Source organism: Pinus tabuliformis, chromosome 3_1 (assembly GCF_031772625.1).
Source record: "Pinus tabuliformis cultivar Carrire ecotype Pingquan chromosome 3_1, CPIR1, whole genome shotgun sequence".
In the NCBI taxonomy this organism is placed as follows: Eukaryota; Viridiplantae; Streptophyta; class Pinopsida; order Pinales; family Pinaceae; genus Pinus; species Pinus tabuliformis.
Window position 1 is genome coordinate 461784222 of NC_142301.1, and position 15164 is coordinate 461799385.

Here is a 15164-nt window from a genome sequence, read left to right on the forward strand (position 1 = left end):
TTCAAACACATAGTTTGAAATATAAAGCACCGATAGTTAATTCTTTAGAATTAACAATATAGTGATAATAAGGTGCCGATAGTGTATTTCCGTTCCTTTGGAACGAAAGCCCTCCGCCTGTGTATATTGCGTTTTAAACGCATTTTCACTTGTTTTACAGGAACGATAGTTTATTATTATAATTCATATGGGATTATAATCCCGATAGAGGAAAACGGACCTATGAGATGATTTGTGCTCGATAACAAGGGTTGGGGTGATAAGAGGAAAACCTCATGAGACAGTCAGTCTAATATTAGATGACTGATACACCTGAAGAAGCAGAAAGAGGAATTCAGCTAGAAATTGAAGAAATTATATCAGGCTTCGGCCGTTTGTCCATATCGCCTACACCCAGGCCACCATTTTCAAATAGCCTCCTGGATTTGAATTCATTGTCACACAAAGATTAGAAGCTTCAAAGTCAAAAGATGCAGATAACCTTGGTAGTAAGGTTTTAGTTAGAGTTAGTTTTTTCATTTGTCCAAAATCGTTAGAGTAGTTGGCGGAGGTCAAAACTTAGGCCTTTAGCCTAGTTGGTAGTTGGGCTAGCAAAACAGAGGAAATCACTTTGACCCCCAACTCCCAACCTTGTGGGACCTAGTCAGGCTTCCAGGAGCATCAAATATTGAGAGTAGGAGAAGTTGCACAAAATTTAATGTTTGTCGAACTCTCCAACCTTCAACCATATAATTTCTATTTTTGGTGTTTTATTTTTAAAAATAAAATAAATTAAAGACCGAAGATCGAGACCCCTCTTCCACTGTACGAGTTGATAACATGGACCAACCAAAAGTTAACACATGGAAGTTTTTCATTGTCTCACAGAGGTGATGTGAAAGTATAGGTGGAGCCATGGTGGCACATGAAATCAACATGATATAAGCACATGTGACGTGGCAGTATAGACTAGAGCACATGTGGCATGAATTTTCGACATTTTTATGTGGCTAAGTGGACCAAATATGAGTAGCACATGGCATCACTCAAGATCTTCCACATGGCATAGATGACACAAGGATGACATCAACAGGATGATGTGGCATAAAATGGGCTAGTTGGGCCTCTAGGTTAGTCAAGTATATGTTCAGTTGCTAGAGAATAAAACTTGGCCGACCTCCAACCTCGTTCAACCCCCAACCACATTGAAGCTTAGTCACAACTCTCAGTTGTATGGGTGAAAGAGCTAATAGGCAGGCGCTCCAATAGTCAATGTATTTTTAGCAGTTTGGATAGTGACATGGGCATATTTGTTTGTATATTTGGAAAATTTACTAAATTTGGTGATGCGCTAAATTTAGAAAAGCTCTGTTAAAACTCATAAAATTATAGAATTACATATTTGGACAGTTTAAATTAGTTTTTCTCAGAGATACAATAGATAGAAGATTGAATACCTTAAGACCACATTTAGAAGACTTGAAAAAAGTTGTAGATAAGAAAAAATAAGAGTTTATGCATGGAGAAGAGATGAACTTAACTAAAAGTTCAAGAACTAAAAATACCAGTCTAAATTTATTTATAAGCATATTCAAACAACCAAGATGTAGGTTGTTGGTGAAATGAGATGCATAATGTCAGTGTTCATCAGGGGTGAATCATAGATAAATTTTGTTATATGAAAGGTGTTTGGGAGGGAAGAAAATGAATTGGTGAATGTTGTTTTAATGTATTCAACAAATATGTTTTTATGGTGAAATTAGCAATTTCCATGGATTGATGCTGCTAGTGTGTATGTAGTTTGGATTAGTGATCAAAGATTGATGAAGGTGATTTTATGGTGTTTTTGGTGAGTGGTTGATGTCAGAAAAATGTTTGTTTATGAAAGGAAGTGGCCCTTATGATGTGAGTTTGAAAATTGTATGAAAGATGAATCAAAGAGGTCAAGCAAGTGGTACGTTGCATATTAGGGGTAGTAGTCCCTTTCAATGATTGTTGATAAACAAGTAGGGGAATTAGTCCTTTTCAATGAAAGTTGATAAATGAAGAGAGGCATCATTCCCTTTTAGCGAAATTTGAAACACGTAGGGGTAGTATTCCCTTTTAGTGGCAGTTAATAACCGAGTAGGGATAGAAGTTCCTTTCAGTGGCAGTTGATCACCTGTAAGTGGAATCTTGTGGGGTAGTGATGTAAGAGAAAGTTATAGCTTGTTTTTGCCAAAGTAATAAAAATAAGAATATTGTCTTTATAAATGTTGCACATGTCTATGAGAATGTTTATGATGTTATGTTTTACATGATTGAGTTATGATGTTGATTACATGAGTGGTTCCTAAAGTGATTATAAAGTTTAATTTGTTAAGAGTTGTATAATTTCGTAACACTACTGATTCATCCCCCCCCTCTCTCAGTAGTGTCATGGTTTCCATTGTTTCTAATAATTGGTATCAGAGCACTAGGTTCCTTCAGAATTAATATTACAATTGGAAGGAAGACCAAGGAACATGGAGAATTATGATTGGATTTCCTCAAGCGGATTTTGATATTTAAATGGGTCAAATTATGCAACTTGGAAGGTAAGAATGAGAATATACTTGCAAGCTGGTGATTTGGATGTATGGCTATCTATGGACAAGGGGTTAAAAGACAATGAGTTTAAGGAACAGGCCAAGGAGGAAATCTTGAAAGGATTGTCCAAATTAGATCTTGAGAAAGTAATATGTTGTGAGACTACCAAAGAGATATGGGATAAATTGCAAACCATCTATGAGAAAGACACTCTATATGTTGATAATTTTAGGAGAATTTCCTTGGAAAATGGAGCAGACAATGGCCATCTTATTAATCAATACTCAAAGGTTTCAATGGAGATGCAATCTAAAATTAAGTTTCTTTCTTTTGTTTTTATTGTAAAAAATAGGCCATTTATCTTCAAGCTTCTCAATTACAAGTTCTGATGAAAGAGAGAGTTTCTCATCTAATAGTAGTGAAAAAGGAACTACCTTGATAGAAATTGCAGACCTAGATACTCCTCAAGAAGATAATGGGTACACCTCTGATAGAGAAGAAGATAGAATATATCATGTGTCTATAGAAGAAACCTTAGATACTGAAAGAGAAAAAATTCTTGAACAAGGTATGAGTGAAATAGACACTAATTATGCATCTAGTAGCTCATCAATTGAATTGGAATATCTTGAAGAAAATATTTATTTAAGAAGCTAGCTCATATCAAGTTTTGAGAAGATCAAGAAGATTAAAACCTCAAATCGGAAATTGGAAGCTAAGATCGTTATATTAAAAGAGTAGTTGTTGAAACATCAGAAGCAAGAAAATAATTATGGATATGCCAACTAAGTCGGAAGACTATCTTCAAATATTTGAGTTTACCTCCATAATAATGGATACCAAACTTCTTTAAAGATAAGCCCCTTTGAGGTATTGTATGGTAGAAGATGCAAATTATCTCTAAATTGGGACCATCCTGGATCGATTGGTGTTAGGACCATACATGATTAAAGAGATGGAAGAAGTGGTTAAGCAAGTTAAGAAAAATTTAAAAACAACTCAAGATTGACAAAAGAGTTATGCAGACTTGAAAAGAGTTCAAAAATAATTTAATGTTTGTGATCATGTATATTTAAAAGTATGTTTGTGATAAAGTACACACATGTATATATGCAGGGCCAAATTTTATTAAAACCATCATATTCAAAACTTTATATTATATTCCACAACACAGATTTAAGACAAAATAGTCACCAATGCCAAGAGCAATACAATATATGTGTGTGGGCCAATCAAAATTTAACCCAATGCTTACGAGGAGGTTATATATATGACCACACTGACCATAACTTCAGCCCCTGGCATTTGTGTTTGATGAACAATCCCTAGCACTGACGCTAGCAACAAGGGCTTATGTGACCATGGCCATGACCGTAATATCAACCCTCGTTGATTTTGTACCGAGTCACCTCAATGGTTAGGGAGCACCCATTTTTATTTCTAGGGAAATACCTCTGAGATGGGAATTTTTCCCGTTAAGTGCCACTTATCTAATTTCCATCCTGACATTAAAAGTTTTTCTCAACCTTTGCCTTCCTTAATGAGTGATGACTTCAGGTACAACATAATTCAATGGCACTTGATGAATTTAATTTTGTCTCTTGATGGGAATAAGTCTGTCCCGGTGATAATAATCCTAGTCACTCATGGAAACCTTGGGGAATGTATTCCGGGATGGGAATCTCATGACAAGAATTCTGGTTATGTCTTGGGATTCCTATTAAGTAACGCATTCCGCAATATAAAAAATAACTAAGTTTTGTCCCTCTTCTTCTTACTCTATTTTGAGAAAGATACCATTGCAAACTTCAGCAAAATGAATATATGGGATTGTAATACACATACAAAGCACTTATGTGACCCTATTCTAACCAACATTAATCATAAAAGGTCACACACAATTTATAAAGAATTTTAAATGCACAGGAAAATAGAGACCACTCTACACGTTTTTACAAAGTTGAAAATCCTATTTTCCATCTATATATCTCTTCCTTAATTTCAATCATTTATATACATGTGCAAGATTGTTCTAGATCCAAAGAAACATGATCAGATGATCTAATTTGGCTCCATTTAAAACCAAACTCAAACAAACATATATTTTAAATAGGTTACATGACAATCAATAACAATAATAATTCTAATATATCCTAACAAATCCCACACATTAAGAAACCAACTATGGTAAAATATTTTGACCTTCTCGATGAATCAAGCTTTTACAGATTCCCCTACATGACAACAACTAGAGCATAGGGCTACAATAATCTATATCCAAAGTCAGATATGTACCTAGAGTTAAATCCGTTAAAACCAAACTCAAACAAACATATATTTTAAATAGATTACATGACAATCAATAACAATAATAATTCTAATCTATCCTAACAAATCCCACACATTAAGAAACCAACTATGGTAAAATATTTTGACCTTCTCGGTCAATCAAGTTTTTACATATTCCCCTACATGACAACAACTAGAGCATAGGGCTACAATAATCTATATCCAGAGTCAGATATGTACCTAGAGTTAAATCCGTGAGCTACGTGATTTGATTTATGGCTATATTCAATTTGACATTAACTTGTGATCATCTTCAAATCACCTTTCACGAACACTTCTAGTTAGCAGAAGTCATCAACTTATAACTAAATTAGTAAATATTTTGGGAATAACTGAGCCTTGGAGCCAAGTTCCAACAATTCACAATCATCTTCAAATAACCATTTGTGAACACTTCCAATCAACAAGAGTCATCAAATTCTAACCAAATTTAGAAATGTTCTAGGAATTGTTGAGACTTAGAGCCAAATTATAATAGTTTGTGGTCATCTTCAAATAGAAATTTGTGAGCACTTCCAATCAACAGGAGTCAGTAAATTTTAGACAAATTTGGAAATGTTTTGGGAACTGTTAATCCTCAGATCCAAGTTCCAATAGTTTATGTTCATCTTAAAAATTCCATTTTTGAGCACTTCCAATTGGTAGGAGTCATCTACTTCTAGTCTAGTTTGGAAATTTCTCAAGAACCATTGAGAATTAGAGTCGAGTTCTAGAGTTGGTGGTAAGATTTAAACCAATACTTATTAGATGACTTTATCTTCTACTACCCATTTGGTTTGTGGTCTTCCTTAAACCAATAGATTCAGAGAGCACTTCCTACCATTGGCTATTATTTACCTTCATATTTAAGCTCTCTTCTTGGACTCAAATACATCCCTATGTAGCTACGGGGGGCGGGGGGGAATTCTAGAAGCATAATCCTTACGTGTTTATGTGGATTCTAATAATTTTTTTAATAATAATAATAATAATAATAATCATTTAGAATAATGTTATAATTTCGTTACTTTTTTTCTTGGTAATGTGAGACACATCATGAGATAAACATTTTTATTCATATCATGGATAGATGCCTGTCGACATTTACTCCCATGAATGACTATTCCAATGGAGCACATCAACCCATGGAAAGTAATGATGCTTTTTTTTTAAAGATAAGTAATTCAATGTGGACGACATTGATATTGATATATATGGAAAAAATAATTAGTTAATTTATGAGTAATGGATTCTAGTTTTTATTTCTAATGAACTCTAACTAATCAATAAATGTGAGAAATAAGGACTAGAAGAAGAAAAGTATGGGTTTCCTTATGTTTCATATGCAACTAAAGATGATTTTCCATATGTTTGCTAGATGTTACAAGGACTTTCTCTAGGGATGATGACCATCCATGACATATAGGGATTTTCCAAGGAGTATATATGGATACCAATTGAAATTTTAAATTCATAATTGTAATTCATGTTTGTTCCTTTAATATCTTAAGTATTATTATAATATGACAATATATTAAGAAAAGTATGAGAAATTTGTCTTACTATATAAAAGGTGAAGATATGGATAAGGAGTGTAATCAATATAGGTTTTTATTTATTAAAATGTAATTTTTATTTATTTTTATATAATATTTGAAAAATAAAATAAAATAGTGAATCCATAAGATAGATATTGCTTCTGCTTGGCTAAGAGATCATCTTCTTTGGGCATAAGGAAATAGGGTAACAACCCAAGACCGAGAGGCATCAAACATGAGTGAAATCATGCCCCCTTATGGACTACCAGTGGTAGTTCTAGGTGGCATGATTTTCCTTGAATAACAGTGCCAGAAGTTAGCTTGCATTAGCGGACAACAACAAGTGATGGTTATCCACATTGCCAGTTTGACAACTAAGTTATGATAGGTTTTCCCACTGTTAAAAAGACGAAGAAGATAGATACACATTTGTATCCGGTGTTCCTTTTAATTCAAATGTAATTTATATATTACCATTGATTGGAAATTTTTTACCAACACTACGGAATTTGATGTTCCTCGAGTGTGAACAACGATCATATTTTTCATTAAAATGAAACATGCAAAAAGAAACATTGCATACACTTATATCTATATATATATATATATATATATATATATATATATATATATGAAAAATGATAATTATATTTAAAGGAGTTTTTCTTTTGAAATTATAAAATTGGGTTTTTAATAAATATTAAGTAGATGATTATAGTTTAAGAAATATTAAATATATTTTAACATTATATTAAAAATAAGGGAATGAGATTAAATTAAAACTTAGTTTTAATCATTAATATTTTTTTATTAATTTTTTTGTTTGCTAGGTTATGTGAGTCCCGAGATGGCTGGGATGCTTACCTTGTTGTTTGAGTAGCCATGACCTAACATCTAAGCTATCAAAATCACCTGGGGATCACACCCAACTTGGGCCATACCTGCCCTTGGCATGGCTGGATTTTTTCCCGCAGAGTTAAGAACCGCTAACCTTTATACCATGGAGTACCTTAACAAAACACTTTATAAACAGTCTACTCCACGCCCCGTGGGCATTAATTTTAAATATTTTTAATAATGACTAAATGTTGGATTATTTTATTTTTAGATTTCTAGTTCACTCATTTCTTCAAATGACAATCTTTTTCACCATTTTCTATCAATCAATTTTTTCTCCATTCTTATTTATATTTCCATTTTTCCCATTTATTTCAATGATTTTCTTTTTCTCCATTCTCTACCAATAACTTCTTTTTCTTTATTCTTTACTTGTGCCCTCTCTCTCACTCTTGCAAGGAGATTGGATTTGGTATATAAATTAACAAAATGTGCAATCATTCTTCAACCATGACCATTAAGATGTGGTTTGGTATGAGATTATATTTCTTTTTATATTATGACATGGTTCTCAATGCATGTTGTTTCTAATATTCTAGACTTAATATTTGTCTTTTAAAATGCAACTTTTGTGCATTGAGTGGTGCATCTATATCAACTTTACTTGTATTATAATATGTTGGTTGGATTGTGGTTTAGGGATGGCTCGGGTTTGATGTTTAGGAGATTTCCCTAGCTCTGCTGGAAGAAAAGGAGAGTTTATACTAAAAAAATGTATCGATAAGATTGTAAAAGATTATTTCCTTTAACATTTTGGTATATCTTATTGGAACCTCGCTATTTATTTCATTATGATTAGGAACTCTTATGGATAATGATATGTTATTGTTTTATTATAGTCTTTAGTTTATGGTAACTTTTATGGTATACAATAGTTTATATTCAATTGTTGACATGGTGACTTGTTCTTGTCTAGGGTGACTTAATTAAAGAGAATAACTATTTATGGTTTAAGTTAATGCTAATGTTTTTAGTGAATTTTTTTCTTTACATTCTATACTTGTAATTCCTACTTAGCTACAAAATGCAAAACTACATAATGTATCTAACCTCATATTTTAATAAATAGACATGAAAAATTAAATGGGATATATTTTTGTTGGAAAAAACAATGACATTGGTTAAGGTTTTATTGTTTAAATTGTATTCAATTTAAATGAGAAACTAAGAAGATATTAACTCTTTGGGACCTTATTTGAATAAGAGGTTTTATGAGATTCAATTCTAGAAATGGTATTTTTATTGCATGTAAGATTGACAAGTATATTGTATTAAAGTGAAGGAGATATGCTACAAATTTAAATGGTAAACAAAGATTCATTTGATCCCAAAATATCTTTCCCTTCTGAAAGACTTTTGCGAGTAGAGTTAATTTGAGATATATTTTCCTAATCCATGACATAAAGATTATGAATTACCAATGTTTCAAACCAACCAATGTGGTTCATCTATACATCCTAAAGATGAACCACATTGGTTGGTTTGAAACGTCGACAATTCAAAGTCATTATGTGATGGATCCAGAAAATATAATCTCAAACCTTGTCCTTGCAATTTTAGTTTGTGGTAAAATTAAAAAGAAAAAACAAATACAAATAGAAAAAAGAGGAAAAATAGAGTTGAATGTACATTTGGTGTGAGATATGAATTATATAGTATGACATAAGCTAAGCGGTGTATCATAAGTGATTGTTTTTGTTGAAAAAATAGTGTTATGGTATTGCCTACTAAGCCTTGGTGATGAAAAGTGTAACAACCCTTGGTTGATTTTTCATGTAAATAAAATAAGACCAAGGTCATGGGACACGTATTCTAAGTTGAATGTTGGGCAAACATCATAGTGGGAATATTTTGTGGTTTATTAATGCTGTTGAAATTGGAAAAGGAAAAAAGGCGATAATTGACATTTAATTATGGGAAATAAAGTAAAATAGGAGAAAAGGAAGGTGAATAGATACAAATTTACATGCAAGGGAAATTAGAGGAAAAATGAAGGAAAGTGAAGAAAAAGGAGACATCAATGATAAAAAGGCATCAGAGAAGAAATTCACAGCTTTTGGCCATTATAGCTTTGGTCAATTTAGTTTTGGCTCTCTTCTTCCACACTCTTATAATTTTGCACACTTCGAGAATTATTGGAGAACTCTAGCATTCACTTAGATTGGATAAAGAAAGCAAAGAAAAAACAATGAATTGGAGGACAACGAAAAAGAAGTTTAGATCAACAAGTACAAGAGGAATACTTTGTAGGTAACATGTTGCATGAGTGATCTCCTTGTTGGTTTCTGGATGCATGGAATTGCATGTGGTTCTTTAGTTATTTTACTGTCATTGGAATGATATTTTCCTGGATTGATAATAGTTTCAGCCTTCCCTTGTCATTTCCTGGATATCCATAGTGTTGTGGGTGCCTTGTGTTGGTTTAATTTTGGGATTCTCTGTAGACTTTGGATCTTGGTGATATGGTTTCAGAAAATTCCCAAGGGGTTAAGGGTGGAGATGGGTTTTCTCCTGGAACTCTTGATGGATGGGTGGAGATAGGAAAATTCCTCTAGATATGGTGAAGAAATTTGAAGGCATCCAAGCTTGTTTTGATGTTAGTGATTTCTAGATTAGTTAGGTGAAATCAATATGGTTGAGGGTTGAGGTGGTTTGGCCTTTGGAAGCCCTAGTTAGTTTTTTTTTTGATTTAACACATATGATGCCACATTCATGCTTGAAATATGGCATGGGAGAGATTGGCTAAAAGAGAGACTTGGTTAAGCCCAATCTATGACCGAGTGGTACGTGGAAGTCTATGACTTGGTTGGATTTCGCATATGTTAATATAAGCTATTTTCTTATTGTGATTGATGAGAACTTGTATTGGTTATTATGTTGATCTCATGGATTATTTTTCATGGATTTTGTTCTAGTTATATGCTAGTTAGATGCTTGGTTAGATGATGTGCTCTTACTATGGATCTTTTTCATGAATTGGCAAGTGATTGAATGATTTATGTATTCACGGGCTAACAAGTTTTGTTGTAGCTACCTTAATAGGACATTAGACCTTGTTGTTGATTCTCTAATGTAGTTTAGAAGTTTATAATAAGATATGCATTCATGACCTGTAGCTTCTATGTTTATCATATGTTTGACGAAATGTATATCATTTGTTAAACATTTCTAAGTCAAGATCTTGCTCAAGCTTTGATTGTTTAGTGTTGTTATCATCATTGTCATGATTCTGGAAAGTTATAGGTTGTTTTGGGAAGTGGTCTGGAGGTTAGCCTGAAAAAGTGCCATAGATCTCATAACCACATGCACAAAACAAGGGATTTTGGGTCATAACCACATGGAGACAGCCTTGTGGGTGTGATTATAGCCTCCCAAATGAATGCATAATGTGTTATGGGTGTGATTAGGGAGTAAACATAGAGAAAAAGAGTTCTAGCTCAGGGATTGATCACCTAGAGTGGTTTGTAGGCTCCTGAATGATCTATGGTCTCTGAGGGATGTCAATTTAATTCTGATATGTAGGCCCCAATTCCATAACTGGAACTTGGAGGTCGGGTTAGATCATAGTGACAATAAACTCATGTTTACCCTAGAGAGCTTGTCAAAGTGGGTAAATGTGGGAGGAGGCATTATAGGATGGTATCAGAGCCAATTTCAAACAATTAGATTGGATGGGATAAATGCATATTGCTATGCATGGATGTTAATTGTATATATGCTTACTATGCATGCATTGTGATGGTTATGGTTATTATGCATGTGGTCATTATTGCAGATTTGTGTTATCATGCATGATGTTGATATGTTGATGTCATTATGTATCTACACTGTGCTTATCTGGATTGATTGTGCATATGAGATAGCCTCCCCTAAAATACATTGAGGTTTAATTTGATTATGTTTTCTATTTGGTTTATCTAACATGACATGTTTATAGGGTATAAAAGATCATAGATGAAGAACAAAATGGTCGACTACAATTCACATGACTCCCCTTACAAGCCTGATGTGAATTCTATGGAATGGGAAGGGTCAATTGGGTAGCAAGGAGAAAACTACTATCATGATTTAGCAGATACACTAACGAGTTTTAGGGCACATATTAGAAGTTGCAAGATAGATAATGATAGGTTTATTGAGGCACATGAAAGGCTTTCCAGAGCTCAGGAAAAGCAAGTAGAAGTTAATGTAGTTATCCTTCAGAGTCTTTCATAATTGCAGAAGAAGGGACAACTAGGGAACAGTCATAGAGGTATATAGGAGGAGAAGACAAATGGGGCACATGGTAGCAGGTATCAAAGAAATTACCGTACAACCTCCTCCCATATCTACCCACTTTAACCAACATTCCTAGGGTAAACATGAGCTAAGAGCTACTATGGCATGACTCAACCTCCTAGATAACCTTAAGGAAATAGAGCTGAGAAAGCAAGACCTTACTAACTTCCCTCAAGTGCTACAGGACCACCAAGAGCTAACCAACATCTCTAGGTACCCAACCCCTGAGTTAAATTTCTTTTTCATTGACCTAGAGCCTCATCTTCTCCCATGACAAGGGAACCATGTGACTATAACCCTATAGTCGCTCCCACAGACCTACTTCCTAGCGACTACAGTCTTTTACACTCGGTTTTGTGTCAACGACCTTGAGATATGAGCCAAAAACTTAATGAAACTACCAATAATGATAAATAACATAGAGACAAAGGATCTAACACAAAACTTAATCAAGGACTTGACCTAGCCAGGTCTAACCATGACACTCATTATGTCAAACACATTGAGAACATAAGATTTACAGGTCATGAATGCATATTTGAACATAGAGATTTGAAACTTATCTGAGGTTTACGAAGAAGGACTAGTTCCCTCTCATGATATTTGAAATAACATCTATTAGGTCATGCATTCATTAACATGATTCATTTATCAATCAAATAGGATAAGAGTCTTAACTTGGATATGTCATAAAACCATGCTTATAACCAGCATATAACTAGATACATAAAAATGATAGAATAACCATTAAAGCCACATAATGACAAGTACATTTACTCATAAGATATAATGAGGAACTTAGCTCTTATTGACATATTAAAAAGCCAACCAAGTCAGGGACTTCCACGTACCTCCCGACCATAGATTAAGCTGAACCAAATATTTCTTTGATCCAATCACTCTTGTGCCATATTCCAAGCATGAATGTGGGATCTCATGGAATAAACAAATATGTAAACAACCAAGGGAATCCAGAGGTTAAACCACCTCCACCCTCACACTACCGTGATCTCACCTAAACTAGTCTGAAGATCACAAAAACAAGCCGAGCTTGGATGCCTCAGAATTCCTTCACCATCCCTTGAGGAATTTTATTTTCTCCACCCACTTGTTGAGGGCTTCCTGGAGAAAACCATCTCCACCCCCAACCCTTGGGATTTTCTTGATACCACCTCACCCGGATCCAAAACCTTCCATTAATCTAAAGCTCAACTAAGAATGAATCCCATTACACCGTGGCTATCTAGAAATAACAAGGTAAGGCTAAAACCATTGTTGAAACTAGACAAAACCCATGCTAATGAAAACAAATGAACCAAATACACACATGCATATACCATGCATGCCAAAACCAGTAAGGAAATCATACATGCAACTTGTTACCTACAATTATTCCTGTTGAAGCCACTTGATCCAAGCTTTCCTTGCTTGATACTTGATTTCCTTTACTTTCCTTATCCTTCCTTTTCTTTCCTTTGCTTTCATTTTCCTCCCTTCTCCTCTTGGTTCTCTTCTCCTCTCTGAGACTAATTCCAAAAATGAATTGACAAAAGGCCCCAAACTGATGCTCTGATGTATTTTTATTATTGATGCCTATAATTTCTTCATTTTCCCTCTATTTTCCTTTAATTTCCTCCTCACATGAAAATTGTGACCTTTCACCTTCCTTTTCTCCTATTTTCTTTTATTTTCATAAATAAAATGACAATATTTTTTTTTTGCCTTTTTAATGTCTTTTCCAATGCCTTTTCCAATTTCACTTAGCCATAATAAAAAACAAGTGATGCCTACTACAATGCTTTTCCCAACATTCAGCTTAGAATACATGTCCCTTGAAATTGGTATTATTTTTCCTTTATTAAATTTATTAAATTAACTTTTAACCTGAGGATGTTACATACCCCTCCCCTTTAGGGGAACACCATCCTCGGTGTTTAATGACACCTACAACCAACAAAACCGCTGAAAAACCAAAACATACTGCCCATGGAGCTTTATAACCCAACTCTTTGCAGTATTTATAATGAACAAACCTACATAATAGAAAAAACCATCATGACAAACATGACAACATGACAACCATACCACTTATTGGAGCTTTATAACACGACTCATTGCGGTATTTACAATATCAACCATACATAAGTATTTACATATACCAGAAAGTAATTTTCCTCGACTGAAAAATAATGAAGGATACATAGCCCACATTTGATCAACCATCTCCCATGTAGCTTCATCGGGCCCAAAGTGCTTCCACTGCACTTTAACTTGCTCGATTGTTTTGTTCGAGAGCATGAGTTTTTCCGCTTGAATATGCACTGAGGTTTTAGTTGGAATTCTCCTTCTGGCTCCACCTACAATACATACCAATCAATAACATGATCAACATCCTTTACATATCTTTTAAGTAATGAAACATGGAAAACATCATGGACTTTCACTGCCGCAAGTCTATAGGCCATTGGTCCAATCCTCTCAAGGATCTCAAAAGTCCCACAATATCGAGGTGCCAACTTTTCACATGACCCAATCCTCAAGGAGATCTTCTTGGGCTTGATGTGTAAGTATGCATGCTTCCTAACATGAAACTCCTTAAATGCCTTGTGTTGGTCCGTATAAATTTTCTACCTATCTTGTGCTAGCTTTAGATTATGCCTGATAAGCTGCATTTCCTATTCCATTTTTTCCAACATGTTCAATCCACTAAGTACCATGTTCACTGGATCACTCCAGCTGATGGAAATATTACAACTCCTCCCAGAAAGTGCCTCAAACAGACTCATCCTCAGTGACTCCTGATAACCATTGTTGTAAGCAAAATCAACTAGTAGTAGATACTCCTCCCACTTCTACTACTGATGTATGACATGCATCCTCAACATATCCCCCAGGATCTTGTTGACCCTCTTTGTATGCCCACTTGTTTGTGGATGATAAGTTGTACTGAAGGCCAACTTTGTAGCCAAACCAACAAATAACTCCTTCTAAAACTTGGAAGTTAACTTGGCATCTCTGTTTGACAAATCTTCTTCAGAACATCATGCAACCTCACTATCTCCCGGATGAAGACCTGTTCTACCTCACTAGCTAAATAAGTAGTCTTCATTGGATTGAGGTGAGCTACCTTACTCAAATTGTCAAACAAAACCATGATGGAATCATGATGCTTCGATGTCCTTGGTAAACCTGTAATGAAATCCATGGAAATTACCTCCCATATCCACTCTGGAATTGGAATAGGTTGTCAAACCAATTGGGTGCTTCCACTCTGCCTTCACCTACTGAAAATCCAAACATCTAGACACAAACTTCGCCACTTCCTTCTTCAAATTTGGCCAATAGTAGAACTTATTCACCATTGTTAATGTCTTTTGATGTCCTGGGAGACTCAAATATGGATTGACACGAAACTCCCTCAAGATAAACTTCTAGAGCTCACTGTCATCCGACGCATAGATCCTGTCCCTAAATCTGACTGAGCCATCTGCTGTGATACAATAATCCACATCTTGTTCACATGTACCCTCCTGTAACCTTTGCTTAAGCTGCTGGTACCTATCATCCTGTTGTCCT